Genomic DNA, 15063 nt, shown 5'->3' with positions numbered 1-15063 from the left:
AGTGTCTGGAGCTTTGTGAGGATTTTCTAGCTACTGTTTCCTTCTCCAGCACCACAATTTTGCAGTATGAGCAGTTTTTCCAGCACCAGAGTCTTGCAGCATGAGTTGCTTTTCCAGCACTCATCTCCTGCAGTGCAAAATGATTATCAACATGCAATGACCAGCAATTTCCCTGGGAATCCTCTTGGGTGATTTCAAAGTGTACCCCAGCAGTACACTTACGTATGTATAGCTTTCTTTGGCCACACAGAGAGTGAACTTCTGGTAAATTCTAAAAGGTAGATTTTCTGCAAGCCCCATTATACACCAGCACCGTGACTTCACTGACATTCAGCAATCTATCGTCACGTCCTCTCCCACGTTGTCTAGAATGCACTCTTGGGGATTTCTCTGGGGTGATCTATAGACTGCTACTTATATCTATTTTTCCTAATTATTTAGAGTTCTCTTTGCCAATCTTTCATTATCTTCATCCTCAGTTTTAGTCATTAATTGTTTATATTCATTTTTCTTTTCCTCCTCTAGATACCTTGTAGTTTCTTCCCCTATTTGGACCCCAACTGATAAAAGCATGAAGATAATTTTCTTGAAAGTATCATGCATGTATAAAAGAGAAACCTAGAAGGTAATGCCATTTTGAATAAAATATGAAGCACATTAAAATCAAATGACATGATGTTTTCTGAAATCCAAATACTTAAGCAAGAACAAGGTAAGTTTTAGAAGAATATTTTAAATTATATCTCAAAGGCATTTGAGGATCATGATATGACAAGACAGAAGAGAATGTTAACATAATATCTGGTTATAATGATACTGTGTAATGTGTGATAATGAGGCATAAATATGCACCATCACCTTCACTCAGAACGGGGAGAAATAATAATAAAAAATATTAATTTCTAGAGTCCTTTCTCCAAAATGTACTGCCTAGAATAATGACACATTATGTTGTATATGCTGCCCCTTAAAGCTTAGAAATAATTTTGTGAAAACATGACCCCTATAAGTTCTATATAAGTTCTACCTGAACACATTTTGTTGCAACAAACTTTCCATTGAACTTTTCCTTTTAAACTTTTATAGTTTAAAGATAAGTTTAATACTCTTTCCTGGTATGTTCAATGACTAATCTAGTGATTGAGTCAGTTAACTGTTTTCTTTTGTACCTTTTGGTGATTAAAATTCTTGTCTTACCTTCGTAAGTGGGGGGAGGAAAATTATGAGGCAATGAAAACACATTGCCAACTTCCCCCACTAAACCCCATGGCTATATTTATTATGCAAATATAAATTCTACTCCCTGTGCTAGATTTATTCCACTTACATCATTCTTGTATATTGCTTAAACTATTCGAATGTTTTATATTTTCATGTTGAACTCATTTTTTATTATTGGTGCAATCAACAGCCTTGTCTGGTAATGTCTAGGAAGAGGGACTACTTTATCCCTCTCAAATTAATTTTGAAACTAGGACGCTCAAATACTTACCCTTCAGGTATCTCGCCAAGGAGAAATTCCTTAACCTTCTCCCTTAGGCATTTAACTCTCTCCGGACAGCTACATTATATGATAATTACAGGTCAATGAGGGATATGTGAGAAATGGAAAGAGTCCAGGAGCCCACATGCCTACATGCATTAATTGCTTTTGGCTTTTTGTACCAGCCGAGGAACAATCCTCTCTTGTATTATACATGTTGGAGTCACTGTTTTCCTTCAGAGTAACAACCAGAAATGTAATATCTACCTTTGCATTCTCTGATTATCAACCAGTTTCCCACATTCTTAGATTCAATCAATTTTTGTGCTCCTAACTTTTCTGTAGATCTTTGTACTAATTGCTGAATACGATTTTGAGATCCGCCAATTTGCTCATCTGTGGCATCTCCACAGTTGGATCAGGTGAAGAAACTATCAGACCATGCTTTCTTGCTATGAAATAGTCAATGCCAGGTTGGAATACTATCACTGGATATCTCTCTACTTTCCTTTTCTTCCTGCTTCTCTAACTGTTCCTTTGCAAAAGGCCTGATTTTTCACTAGAGAGAGCATAGTTTTGGAGTAGTGTGAATGAATATTCAAATCCTAATCTCACTCTATCAATGTGAGCCTGGAAAGCTCATATGACTTTTGTTCTCTCTCATATAATGGAGTTGTTGAACGGATTAACTAAGATTAAGTACTTTTCTGCAAACCAGAGAGTTGAGAAGAGAATGGAACATAATCTTATGCATATTTGAAATGCATTCTTTACCTAGAATCCTAATTATTCTATGCTTAGTGAATATCAGTCAAAATGCAAAACAAAACAAAAAAAGTATAGGTGATTATACTTTTAGTCAGTTATATTTACAATGGATACTTGAGATCATTAATCAAGTGCTTACAAATACATTTCTAAGATTAAGTTTATGTTTCTCTATCTGGAAAAGGGGAAAGTGTATTTGATAAATTCATAAGAACCTCAAGAATAAAGATGTTCTGCAAAGACTTGTGTTTTGAGTTCTGGGAAAATATCCTCCCTACACTCTTCCTCTACCAAACGGGAAAAACGTAATATCAAAAGTGAACTCAGTTGTGTAATATGGTTAAGCAAAGGGAGAGCTCAAGTTCAGTTTCTCTTTACCTCCTTTCAAGTCCCATCTGACATGAATAGTGCAGTTTTCCCTGCAACTGAGATGAAAGATAATTGGGTTGCTATGGGCTTTGTCATGCCTAAGAGAACAACAATCCATTGCAGCACAGATTATGTGGTGACATAACATATATTAGAGTGTTAATGAGAACATGGCTTGCAAGACTCTGGGGTCTGCTCCACCAGCAGGAATAAGAGAGGCTAAGACAACTCTGGGTCACTGCTGAGTCCTGTCAGGTACAGCAATACCAAACAAGGAATTACATCAGCTGTGAACCTCGGTTTGTGCAATACTTGGAGCATAATCAGGAAAAGAGCAGTTGACCAGAGGCAGAGGAACCACTGACACTGACCTGGAACGGTTTTCGTTCCATGCTATAAAAAACACAACAAATCCCCTTATACATTTTGAGACTCTTAGAGGAGGAGGGGCAGGGTTCTGAGACTGAACATTTCACCTAAAGAGATTCCAAAATATCGTCCAAAAGATACTGTTTTAATTAGTTGAGATAGGGAATTGTGTTAGTGGCCTGTTGCTCCTGTAACAAATCAGCACAACCTTTGTGGCTTAAAGCAGCAATAAAAGTATTATTTTATAGTTCTGAAGGTCAGGAGACAAAATATGTCTCACTGGACTAAAATCAAGGTATCATTAAGCCTGTATTCCTTCTGGAGACCCCAGTGAAGAACCTGTTCATTACCTTTTCCAGCTTCTAGAGACCACTATCATTTGTTGACTTGCGGACCTCTCCTCCTTTTTCAAATCTTCGAGCCTCTCTCCAATTCTAACCTTCATGCCTCACTCTTAAAAGGGCCCTTGTGATTTTACTGGGCTGACCCAGGTAATCTAGTATAACCTCCCCACCTCAAGATCTTTAATTCGTACCCACAAAATCCTTTTGCTATGTTAGGAAGCATATTCACAGGTTCTGGAAATTAGGACATGGACAGTTTCGTGGGGGCCATCATTCTTCCCATCACAAAATTCCAAGTTAGAATAAATCAAATATGCATTTTACAAAATGCAATGCTATCACCTGGATGAAAATCTTGCATTTTTATTTGCTTATTTATTTTCTTCTTCTCAGACCTGAAATCCTATTGTCTCTTTATTTTTCCTCACATTCTGACTGAATGTACATACTTTTCATCCCATTATAAGCAAACTGAATAAAAGGAAAACAAAATAAGTAAATGAAAACAAAACCCAAAGGCAAAACTTGTTTTTGCACAGTATGCTGAGTTATACAATGTCATTATAATGTGAAAATAAGTCACATGGGAAAACAACAACAACATGAAGACAGAAATTAGTCTAGGTCTAAGTTAAGAATGAAATTATGTTTTAGGCAAATTTACTGAATCCTAAATGTCATAAAGGACAGAGACCATCAGAATTCTTCAGATTCATTTATTCTAAAAATATATGTAATGACCTGCTTTGCTGTACATTGGCTAGATGATAAGGGGATATGTAGATAAATAAGACCCACATCTGATACTGATATGTATAGTGTAGTTAATAAAATAATATCTTCTTATAATATCCAAGCAAGCAGCCCAGTGCACCAAGGGAAATTAAAACTTTCTGGCATAGAAGGAATTACAACATGGAAGAAGTAATAGCTAGATTAACTAAGATCATATACATAAAGACTCTGTAATCACTGCAAGGGACATGAGACAGAGACATATAAAAGCCTTAGGTTCCCATTTAGATTTCCTGATAGTTATTATGTTTGCAAAGTGTGAAATAGAGACAATAGAAGAAAAACTTCCTTCTGACATATTTTTTGTTAAAATTTTTGGAATTGATATATTGTGCATCAAAATTTGCTTTTTTTCTCACATACAAAAAACATGTTTTATTTAAGAGTAGTTATTTAAAAACTATATTCTTATAGAAACAGAATTCTTTATATATTAATTTAAAGGAGAGGCCCCAAGTCCAGTATAGAACTCTTGTTCTGTTGTTTCAAATATTCAAATACTTTCTAGATAGGGTAATGAGATGCCATTCAGAAATCACATCCTGTTTTCTACTTAATATTTATTGTCTTCTTCTTTGTCACTAAGAGGATCCTAATTGAGGTCCTAAGGTGCACAACTCTTGTGATTGAATTCCAGCTGATAATCTGTAAGGGGAATTTTGTAGGAGACTTCAGAGAGCACTTCAGCGTTTCTATGATTTGACAAAAAAAGGTTCACAAATTTCTTCTGGTTTCCTTCCCCTGTCTACCAGGAGCATCTTCAGACTATTAGGAAACAAACCTCTTTCATGTTTAAGACACCGATATTTGAGTATTCTATTATTTACAGACAAATGTATCCTTAATACATTTACTTATTTGCTGTGTTTTAAATTCCTAACTTTTTTTCCAGATGAAGAACAACAAAAAAAATCTGGTGTTGGTGTACTCACTGCTTGAATAAGACTTTCATCATGCCCGTTGGGTGCCGTTGCCTGCTAGCTGCCTTTTCCTTTAATTCTCCATACTTAAAAGTACTGAATCTTCAGAACTGCTGCTTTATCCTTCAGGTATCTGGTTTTTCACTAAGGGCTGACACTCTATTTAGGATTAACTTCTGGTGGTACAAGAAATATTTGGGAAGGTCATTCTTAATACAGTGGATCATACCAAGAATTATTTCTTGATGTCTCCTCCTTACAATTAGTCCTAAACAATGAATAAAGAATAGGAGAAAATTCCTGTGGTCTGTATTTTAAGTTTGTTTCTCAGTGCAGTAAAAATTAACTAGAAGATTAATGGACTGTTTTACCATACAATCTTGATCCCTGAATGTCATCATTCTCATAATGGCATCTTGGCTTCCTCCTCATTTTCCAAAATTTTTCTTGTTACTGCTTTCTCCACTATGAGGTACTTTGGCTTCTCTTTCTGAATACCTTCCAATATTTCCTTTGTAATGTAAAGCATCTGATAATGCATATTGATGAAGGGTTTGAAAGCTGTCACAAGAATAGGATTAATAGGCCTCCAATATATTTTCAAATTTAAAATTCTAAGTCTTACGATTACAAAGCTCTTATGTGGAGATGGGGAAAGGGTGAGTGATGGTGTTAACAGAAATGAGAACAACATTAGAGAAATCAATCAGTTTCCTTTCTTGCTTCTGGACAACTATTTTATGTAAAGAACTTTAAAATTTTGAATTGAAACGGAATGCAATGAATGTTTGAAGATTTCAGTTGCCACATATTCTCCAAGTCTCAGTTAATGTGCATTTCAGGAAAAGCTTGCTCTGTTTTGAAGATGAATTAAAAATTCTGTTTTAATGTCTAGGAAAGCATCATGAGGACAATGCTTAAGAATTGTGGCCAAGTTATGCATATAACTCAAAGGGTCTGTTGTCAAATAAGATGTTCTTGAATCTGAGATGTTACACACTATCGAACTTTACTGATAATTTCAGTCATGAGTAATTTTGAGATAACAGGAAAGGTATGGAGAAGTCCAAGACCGTCCACACCACACTTCAGGCCCTTCCTTTTCGCTTTAGAATGTGCCTGATGCAGATTTAATATACATATTCTCAGTGATGATTGTAAAGAGTTACTCAGACAAAAGGAGCTAGGTCCATCATGAAAGATCTCCATACTATAGTCTGGAAATTATCTAACCTACGTGACACTTTCTAGACAGATGTGCCATTCATTTGCAATATGCAACATATACAGGCCAGGTATATACTAATGAACACATTCCAAAGGCAAGAATCTGCCCACCAAGAAATATCAGTATTGTGTTTTCTAGAAGATCTGTCATTATCATGTTACAAGGTGATTTGACTAGGGCATCTTTCTCTCTTGGGAACGAAGACGGGTGATGAGCAAAAGACTGTAATCTACTTCAAACCTTCCCTTCCACAAATCATGACATTATACAGGTATGAAAGAGGTAGTAAATATTGGAACATTTTTACACTGATATTTATTGTAGCAGGGACTACTTCTTTAAGTAAGTGTACAGTTTGCTTTGATGGACAGGCACCATGTGTTCCAGGCAATTTTTAAGCCAACAGAATAGATATGTGGACAGAAAAACTATATAAGCTCCTAAAAACCCAATGTAAATTGAAAAAATACTGAAATAGAATGAAATCTATAACACATTACCATTATGTAAATTAAACTACAAGTACTGAATGTAAATATCTGTTTTAAAGAAGTATGTATGAAAAAAATTAGTTCCCATATTCAACATTGTAGAATGGCTTTCTTTTTAGTAAAAGAAAATGGGAGTGGGTACTGCAAAATAAAAGTGAGTAAAAAATAAAGATGAGTGTGGCACAGATCAGTGTTCATGATGTGCCATGAACTGAGGAACGTTATTAACTGAACACACTGTATCTTGATTCCAACTGTAAAAGTATATAACAGCAACACTATTCAGAGAAAATTCTGAACTGAAGATCTTAAATGAATGTTAAAGAGTCAAAAATGTAAAAACATTGTACATTTAGAATTAAGGAGAAACAGTAAAAGAACAGAAACCAAGTTCATTTGCAATAGCAATTTATGTGAGAAAACAGAAACCCAAGAAAGTTATATCATAGACTTTATAGCTGCTATAGCAAACATATTTATTAAACATGATATTTGTGTTTCAAAATCTCACAGGGAAGAAAAGGAAAGGAACAAGGAAATGAGGAAATTGCCTCAAATATCAAATCCAAAGATTTGTGTCATCTACTTGTTGATAATCCCGGAAGACAGAACTCAGCAATCGCACAAGTACAAAGAGGAAAAGCATTTAGAGGTGTTATCAGCAAAAAGAAAAAAAATAGGCAACTATTCTGCTTTTCTGTTTACTTATATATTAATTGATTATCTTGCCCACAAGACTATGAACTATGAGGTCAAAGATTTTTGTCTGTCACTTTCATCTCCATTCCCAAGCACCTAGTCCAGTGTTGACCTGAGCTTGAAGCATCATGTTTGCTTAATAACTGAGGAATGTGATTGGGATGTTGTGTTGGTCTGAAAGGATTGTGTACTCCAGAAAAACCGTGTTTTAATGCTGACCCAATCTTGCCAGAGCAACCATTTATTTTAATCTGTATTCAGTAATGTAGGTTGGAATCTCTTGATTAGATTATACCCAAAGATATGTGACTCACCCATTGTGGGTATTAATCTTTGGTGAGAGGGAGATGTGACTCCATCCATTCCAGGTGGGTCCTGATTAGTTTACTGGAATCCTTTAAAAGAGGAAGCATTTTGGAGAGCTTCAGAGCCTCAGAGAGCCACGACAGAGCCAAGAGAGAGCCACAGATCCATAAGAGCCCACACAGCCAGAGACCTTTGGAGATGAAGAAGGAAAATGCCCATGGGGAGTTTCATGAAACAAGAAGCCTGGAGAGAAAGCTAGAAGACGTCACCATGGTCGCCATGTTTGCCATGTGCCTTTCCCGTTGAGAGAGAAACCCTGAATGTCATTGGCCTTCTGGAACCAAGATATCTTTCCCTGGGTGCCTTAGATTGGACATTTCTATAGCTTTGCTTTAATTGGGACATTTTCATCAGCCTTAGAACTGTAAACTTGCAGCTCAATAAAGTCCCCCTTTTTAAAAGTCATTCAATTTCTGATATATCGCATTCATGTAGCTTTCAAACTAGAACAGATGTGGAGCAAATGAAAAAGGTAATTTTATCAACGGATTGGAAACCTCCAGTAGAAAAGTAGAACTATTGTGGGAAGAGTTTCTTCATGAACCATTTGCTAAACTTACTCTTTTAAGAGTGACTTATGGCATTGAGGACAGACTATGATGGACAAGTAAAACCCTGGTTTCTTGATTTCTCTCATTAGTAGATAGTGTGGTCTCTATTGTTATGTTTTCCTCAGGTCAGAAATTATATGAGAAAACTACCCAGACTCTTAACCTTCAAAACCTGGTGGATTGAAATTGTCCCCTTTTTTACGATTTTAAAATTTCTACTGAAACACACCCAGCAGGACTGCCAGTGATGGCTGATCTATCTATATATATATGTATGTACAAATGCAGTCACTTCAGTTATTTGAAATTTAAAGAGTTCTTCACATGCAGAATATTCATCCAAGTTTATTTAGGTCTGAGGCTAACATGTGACTTTACTTGTGTAAAGATGTGTGATAATTCATTTCAAACTATCACACACTCCACAACCCTGAGGTTTGAACACAATAGATCAAGTATATCTTGGATTTCTTGTTCAGATATACTTGCTATGATTGCTGCTTATGGAGGAATGGGGAGAAAGGAGAGAGCAGCATTAACTCAAAATATTTAAAAAAATCATACTTTGATAAGTATTCTGTATTAGAATATAAAGAAGCCTATGACAAATTCTGCAGTATTTGCAGTGACAAATTCTGCAGTAGTACGTGATAATAAGCCTCTGATTATTGCATAGTTTTTGTTACCATGACTGTGATTTTCTCTGGTTTACTGCAGATGCTTTAGAGCAGCAAGAACTAACACAAAGCTTTGTAATGCAAACATTAAACACACACTCAAACACATTACAAGACAGTATGTCTAGTGGTGAGAGTGCATACTGAGGCCAGAGTTTTGGAACTCTATTTGAACTCTATTTATTCACTCTGCAACCCTAATCATGATACTGAACTCTGTAAATGCACAAGTAAAATGTGAATAAATATTAGTTAATAAATGTGTTAATATATGTGTGTGTATATATAATATATATATATATATATATGAAGTCAAACATATACGATATAATTGCATATTATGCAATTTTGAACTTGGAAAAACAAGAGAAGCCTGCAGTTGAATTTCACTGTGGTTAAAATTGTAGCAATAGCATTATTCTATTTAACGTCACACTTCAACTGTTTTTTATTAATTTTATTTTCTGTATATGAATACCCAGACATCATAACAAATAGAGTATGCAAAAGATGGCTTTCGCCACTGAAAGACAATGTTTCAGGTTCCGTATGCTTTATAACTGGGGTGATCATATAACTTATCACCTAATCTCGGGCAGTTTCAGAATGAAATGTATGTGTTTTTAATAATTGTCTCCAGAAAAACAGATATCGACTGGGACTGTGCCAAACAAAGTAGGAAGCATCGTCATCTTCCTCAAACCCCAGAAAATACAATAAGTGAGAAACACATGGTTTACTTGTTCCAAGGACAAAGATGTTATTTAAAGAAGTGGTGGCAACTTTTCTCTGTGGTGAAATAGCATCATTTATTTATGTCATCTGCACTGCTCAGGCTGAATTTGTAACTCCGGTAGAATTGTCAACTTTTTATTTTCATTATACATAATGATTTGTACTTCACAGTTAAAAACAATTGTTCTAAACTTCCAAGTGCTGCTAAGATACTGCTTCCGGGATTTAGTGTGGCTCGTTGTGGGAGGCAGTTGTTCGGCTGTCTGTTGAATCCCCTGAAACTAATGCTCAGTCTATATTAACGCCTCAGTCCCAGGAAACCTCAGCCTGTTCTCTCCTATAATTAATCTTACAGGTACTGCCTTGACATTATTGGTTCACCAACAGAGCAGAACTGCCTTAGCCATCAATAATAATTCAACACATTACGATGAGACCTATGTACTGGCCACAGAGGTAGCCAAATTACACAATCTCCTGCATTCCTCTCCAGTTGAAAGGAAATTCTGCAATGGAAAGTAGTTGTTTTGGTGGCTCGATAATTTGTAATAGAAGAGTCTTGGTGTTACTAATTGTTTTGCTTTATGCTTTTCTCCAAATGTAGCTGCTGCTTGGCACAATGGGAATGATTGTGTGTTTACTGAATCTTAATATTGAGGCTGTTACAAATTGTCTTTCACAGATGGTGGGAGCTTTTCAGATCGAGAGAGGCAGGGAATTTATTACTCAATATTTTTGTATTACTGATTGGAACGTGACAAGCATAGCCAATCTGTCCTACTGCAGAGTTTGCCGCATGGTTTTTTCCCTCTGCAAAATTATGGCTGGCTGTAGACATTTTTCTCATTTTGTATAGATAGCAGCTGTGTAATTTCAAGCAGAATGTTTGCTTTGATCCCCCTTCCTTTAATTGAAATCCACAATTATGAGATTTGTTTCTTTTATGTTTGTGAGTTTATTGGTTTAATCTACAAAATGTGCTGTCTTGCTGTCTTACACAGTTAAAGGCTACGGCACAGTTGGGACTTCGATGACAAACATTGGAAGGAGGGGCTTTTTTCCTTCTTTTTCTTTCTTTTTTTTTTTTTTTTTGTTGGCTGTGGAAAGAAACTGATTGAGATTCCTTCCGTCAGACGGCAGGCCATATGCCAACAGAATAAACTGTCCTTCTGGAGAATATGAAGCTATGTTTCCAGTATATATACATGTCTGTATATGTGTATATTTTTGAACTGGCTCATTTCTCAATATGTTATGTTTATGTGAGGAGGGGCAGGGGTACGGGGGAGGTGGGGGTCTGGGTGTGGATTTGTAGAGCCGAAAAGGGGTGTTGACTGACATAGGGATGTCTCTTTTATTATAGCAGCTGGTATCATTTACATAAAGTCAGGTTTATCAGCACATTTTGTGGGCGACGGGGAATGGATTGTGAAGTAGATACACAAGAACCGAATTGCGTGGCCTCTGAAATGGTTTCACTTCAAGTAATTTTATTGGTTCCACATCAGTTGCTCGACCAGAAGAATGAGCCACAATTTTTTTCAGGTGGTAAATTTCCAGACTTTTGGCATACTTTTTGATCAAAATGGAAGAAAAAGAAGACCGCATGTAGAGAAAAATGAGATTTTATTACCAAGCTTGCATTTCTGCCATTCATAATCTACCGTAAGCTATAGCTATTTTTTAAAAAAGATTTTTTTCTAACAATTAGTGCATTTGTTATATGCATGGCATGGTGGATTTTAATTTGGGATTCTGGGCTGTGCCTACGAAAGGAAGTCACACATTAACTTTTATTAAGCCAGTTAGTTTGTAAGTGAATTAAACTTTCCTTGCCTAACTCTTACCCTGCCCCAACAAATTGCTTTAATAGCTTTGGTATCATTAGACATTTCTTTTAAATGTTCATTAATAATTGATTCATTTTGGCTTTATGAAACAAAAAAAGTCATCGTACAATTCTTCATTTTGTTAATGGTTCTTTCTTAGGCAAACGACCCAAATGATCATGTGGCAAATTCAAAATACTTTAAAGTGGCTCATTACAAATGGAGTATATCTCCAATTCACTGTGTGTTCTCCTGCTTATTACCTGGTGAAGTCTAACATTGTGCAACTATGACATATATTCCTTAAACTATATCTACAGGAGCATTTATTTTTAATTCAGAAGATATTGGGACATTTCCTCAACTCCCAAGGCAATAGCTGCAGGATATAAGAAGGAAAATTCACCTAAAAATAAGCTATTAAATAAACTATTTCAATGGCTTAATATCTATTATTAGAAAAAATTCTTGGTGCTCCCTGCATTTTCTTGCTGGTTATAATTTGAGTGTCCACTCTTCCAAGAATTTACTTATAACAAAAGCCTAAGTTAGCTTTAGATATTTGCATTTTACACCTGAAAAATCTAGAAGCCAATGGATTTTAAGTAACTCGTTCAAGAACAACTAGTCTACGAAGGAAAATAAACAGAATTCAGACACTGACCTTTCTCTAAATCCTATGCTTTCTCTAAGCTAGCCACACCTAGTCTCCCAACATATTAATAACTTAAGAAGCTAATACCAAAGATTTTGTGGATCTTTATTTCCATAGGAGATCCACAAAACTTAAGGCACTGAGAACAAAAAGTTTTCATGGAAAGGTAGAAAGGAGAAAAATAATAGTGAAATTTGGAAGCAGAGTGGAAAAATAAGGAAACAGATTGATATGTGAAGAAGGCTGAAGGTAAACTTCCTCCTTTGCAATGTTTTTATGGCCAAATTCAGTCAAGTGAATAAGTGAATATTCGCTTGAAAGTGAATATTCTTCAGTGAATAAGATATAAGGATAAGGTATTCCCTTTCTTTGAGACTTGTTCATTTTTTTCATTTCCTACATAAAGTATGGGTTTCATTTATGAGATGAAATATCAGCAATTATGCACTGAATTTGCATAAAAAGACTTGCATAGTAACTGCTCTCTGTATCTCACTTTATTCATTCCATTAGCGGAAATACTTTGTTCCTCTCTTGTCTCTATATTGCCACTTGGAGTAGGAGATTTCCAATTCCTTCAACAGAGAACATTATGATAAAGATGCTCGTGTTTATGATTCTCATTTATTTCTGCAGAAATATGACTCTTACTCATAGCTTCCAAAAACACATACATACATGTATGGATGCATCTCATTTTTAAGCTGTTGCATAATATTTTTCCCAGACCTCTAGTTCTGGTTGTTCCCAATTTGGAGTAACTTAGATATTTGATGCAAAACAAACAGTGTCATAACAAACCTCCTAGTTCATATGTTGGCATGCTTTCTTAAGTACATTTTTAGATTAACATTTGAAATTAATGGTTGAATACAATGATGTGTGCACTTTAAGTTCTGTATCATATTACCATATTCTCTTGCAAAAGTTCCACTAATTTATATACCACAGCACAAGTATGAAAGTGTCTATTTGCCTACACCCTTATCAACACTGGGTTTTGTAAAATGTTTTAAAATCTTCCAGTGTGACAGATATTTATCTAGTCTACCCTTTCCTGTCTCTAATTTGCTTGTTAGTTTGTAACAGTGTCATGTTGGTCACACATATATGTCTTTGGCTCTGAAATCTCTCATTTCATTTTAATGCGTTTTTTTTTAACGTCCTCTTGATGTATTCTTATTGTATTGAATTCTTGTTACCATTGCATTTTCTATAAAATTATTCTAGAGATGTTCTGTCATTTTCTTTTATTATACTGTATAGAATGGATTCTGAATTTGCCATTTGCATGTTCTTTTATGTTCTTTTATTCCCTTGTCTTCTTACCATAAAATGATTTCACACTTGCCATTGTTTTCAGGTTTCTGAGATTTTACATAGACAGCTCTTCCACTCTGACACAGCATAGGCAAAATCTCCTTCACTTCTCCTAATTGAGCTGCATTTTGAGTCCTGGGCTTTCCTCTAGCTTGAGTGAGTGGACAATATGCAGGAGAATTCAGCACAATACACAGCCTTGGTTAGAGGAGCCGAACTCCTGGCTCTTCGTCTGCCATTTTATTGAATTCCTAATATCAGGGTTTACTCCAGTTTCAAGGAGGAATTGTTATATCCCTGTAATATATCACCTTGATTTTGGATCATTTCCCAGACAACCTGACCACTTAAAGCGTCTTTTAAAATATATTTTCTCTTTTTCATTCTCTCTTCATTATACTGGGAACCTAAGCTTTAAAAGTATTTATAATGTTCTTCATTCCTTTGTCCCCAAACCGAAATCATGAAAATGATAACCTCTAATAACTTTCTTATTTATGATAGAAAATGAACATTAATTTTTATGGAAATAGTCAGGTTTCTCTCAAGCTGCCTAAATAAACCCTAATTTTTACCTGTGTATAAATACAGGTGCCAGTTTGAAGCTATTATATACCTCAGAAAAGCCATATCCTTTAATCTTCATTCAGTACTGCTGGGTGGGATCTTTTTTCTTATTTCCATGGAGATGTGATCCACCCAATTGTGGATGGTAACTGTTGATTAGATGGTTTCCATGGAGATGTGCCTCCACTCATTCATTATGGGTTACTTACTGGAGTCCTTTAAGAGGAAACCATTTTGGAAAAAGCTTTAGCACTGACAGAGTCCACACAGCCAGAGAACTTTGGAGATCCAGAAGGAAAGTGCCCCCGGGGAAGCTTTATGAAATGAAGAGAGAAGGTTAGCAGATGTTCCATGTGTCCTCCCAGCTGAGAGAGAAACCCCAAACTTCATTGGCTCTTTCTTTGGAGTTAAAGTTATTTATTATGATACTACACTAAACTGATTTGATTGCTATGTACATTTTTAATTGAATTCATGCTACAGTTATGTGTTTGTTTCCAGCAGAAAAGAACATTAGAAATTAGAATTTTCATCATGCCATCTTTTCCAAAATATTTCAATTTTGTTCAATTTATCTGAAGTTACCTTATAAAACAAACTTAATTGCATTGGTTTAAAAGGGTTATGTACCCCAGAAAACTATGTCCTTGATCTTAATTCAATATTGTGTGGTGGAAATCTTTGATTAGATTGTTTCCATGGAGACTGACCCACTCAATTGTGGGCTTGAACTTTTGATTAGATTACTTCCATGCAGATGTGGCCAACTCGATTTTGGTATAGCTGTTTGAGTAGATGGGAATGTGCCTCTGCCCTTTCGATGTGGGTCTTGATAAGTTTACTGAGGCCTTTAAAAGGGGAGAAATTTTAGAGAAAACACAGTTTCTTCAGAGACAA

The sequence above is a fragment of the Tamandua tetradactyla genome, chromosome 14 (genome assembly GCF_023851605.1).
Source record: "Tamandua tetradactyla isolate mTamTet1 chromosome 14, mTamTet1.pri, whole genome shotgun sequence".
Classification (NCBI taxonomy): domain Eukaryota; kingdom Metazoa; phylum Chordata; class Mammalia; order Pilosa; family Myrmecophagidae; genus Tamandua; species Tamandua tetradactyla.
Note: the sequence above shows the minus strand (reverse complement) of the source record.